Source organism: Dendroctonus ponderosae, unplaced genomic scaffold (genome assembly GCF_020466585.1).
Source record: "Dendroctonus ponderosae isolate FM_Combo_2020 unplaced genomic scaffold, Dpon_F_20191213v2 Dpon_F_20191213_1, whole genome shotgun sequence".
Taxonomy (NCBI): domain Eukaryota; kingdom Metazoa; phylum Arthropoda; class Insecta; order Coleoptera; family Curculionidae; genus Dendroctonus; species Dendroctonus ponderosae.
In genome coordinates, this window is record NW_026017110.1 from 35042563 (window position 1) to 35045212 (window position 2650).

Sequence of the window (2650 nt, forward strand, 5' to 3'; positions counted from 1 at the left end):
TTCATCGAAGGAGTTCGGGGAGACGATATGAGGTACCATCTACGTCTAGTGAGACCTCGAGACATCAGTGAGGCTCTAATTCGAGCTTTAGAGTTTGAAGCGTCTCGAGTATCGGTCCCTTCAGCACCAAGAGTAAGGCTGGCTTCAATCGACAACGAACGGGATATACTAGCTGACAAACTGGACAACATATACGACGCTTTACAGAAGATGATGGCCGGTTGTAATAGTACTCGCCCGCCAACTCAGGAATCTCCACAAAGAAGGAGCATAAGGTGCTTCAATTGCGGTAAATTGGGACATATCAGGAGTGATTGCCGCAATAGAGCACGAAGTTCGTCACCGTCGCCCAGGAAGCCCAGCGGTGACACTAACATCAGAAGGACTTTTCTTCATCTGACCAAAAGACTTTTAAGGAAAAGTTTGGTATCTCGTTATTTCTTTGAATAAACCACTGACAAAATGCCATTCTTTTAATCGCATCGCCATTCTGGAGTCCCTGGCAGGGCCGTTCACGATAGGGGTGATATTTATGACGCTTTAAAATACTATTTGCCGTTGACCGCACAACGTGGTTGTTGTGGCTTCAATTTGACGTAAAGACGTACGAGCTGTCTCAACCACGCTTTGCATTACCAAATTTTCTTTATTTTCGTCTGGAAGTTTGTTTTTCTTTACCTTAGCAAAACTCCCGTAAGCTACAAGGTTGTCTTTCAGACACCTAAACATAGTTCTACCGAGTTGTCCCCTTTCTGAATATTTATTTAAATACATTTCTTCAGCTTTCGCTTCATTTCGACGACAGAAAATAAAACACTCCAACATATCGTATTTCGCATAATTTGAAAAGTGATTCATTTTGACACACCGAAACACTTGACACTACAAATTCTACTTTGACGGTTACCTAGGTAATTAAAACAGACAACGAACGTCACTATGGGGAAATTGAAGAGAAATATCAATGCCTACTACCATAAAATCTTAATTTTGTTAATTTTAATTATTTATCTTGACCGAACATAAACATGTTATACATTACATTGTTGAAGAGCATAGTTAAAGGAGAATTTAAAAATGCAGAATTTCAATATGGCTCCCATAAGAAAAACAAAAGTTGAGTTCGGCCTCATTGAACATAGTGGGCCAAGATTATTTTTTACTTTATTTTCAAATTCACGCTCATTTCTTACCCCCACCCTGAACATTTCGTTATTTCATCTTTTATAATAAACACGATATAAAGGACTTTATAAAGCGCACTTTTTTTCTTTTTTTCCTTGTATATCCGTTGCTATTCGGAGTTCAAAGAAGTTGACAGATTAATTATAGGCACTTGGTTGCGCAACTTCTTTCCCATTTGGTCCACTCTGTATCTTTAATGGTTTCCAATATCCCCATGTACATCATTTTATACTGGTCACACTGTATAGTAACAGGCCGCAAAAGTTGATCACACCGATTACCAGAACACAGAAACGTAATTCTTTGCAACATGTAATTTCAGCTGCAGGAGGCTAAATAATTATTTTCATTGCTTGTAAATATATGTATAGGTCCATGTTTACCTGTAGAATACGAATAATTTATTTTATAAAAGTTTACAAACTGTGTATAAAGATATTTGCATAAATCGAATAAAATATATATTTTAAAAAGTCGTAAAAGATAACAGTTACAAATCGCCCAATATTAAGGTGTAAATTGTGAAATATCGCCGAAAAATCGCTTGGCGACTGTTTTAGAATGCTTTTATTTGGCTCTCAAAGTGGACTGTATTTATTTTATAATTATATTGACAACCACTGGGTGTTTTTTTACGATACATTATTTGTGCTTTTTTATAATCGAGTCTCTGCCAATTACTACTTTTTTGTTTAAAACAACAACCGTTGCTACTGGTATCTCGAGCTTACATACGATACATTTGCAAAAACATAATGCTCATTCACTCTAACTCCAGGAACGTCTCCCATTAAATAATTATTGCCAGTCTCTGGTTTTGCCTTGAGGCACGCCACACAATGTCTAACAATCCTTTTACACTTATTCCTGCTACAAATTATCCTAAATTTTTCCCTGGTTGAACATAGAAGTTGCTGAACCCCACAGTTCATCAACCTTTGATGCTCCTGACGTGAAATTAAATCTGTTAAAATATGATCTTTTGGTAAGAGTATAGAGTGTAGATAAGTTCTATATTGTTGAGGCGGATTCATTTTTTACAAACTTCTTTTTGGGTATTTCGCCTCAAAAATTCCGTTCCTGTTGATAAAACTTTAAATATCATCAAAAAAAATTACCAAATGACACCAATCTTAAAGAACGCTCACAACTAAGCATTAACACCATTATTGAACTTTTAACAATATGTGTAAAGTCAACTTACTTTTAATACAATGACAATTTCTATCAACAAAATTTTGGAATCGCTATGGGGTCACCACTATCCCCATTTTTTAGTAATTTATTTATGGAAAATTTTGAATCAACTTTCATTAATAATTACAAATTTCAACCAATAATTTGGTGGCGTTACATTGATGACGTATTCCCCATTTACAGTCATGGCGAACAAAAACTTGATGAATTTTTATCTTATCTGAATAATAAAGAACCAACAATTAAATTCACTATTGAAAAACAACAA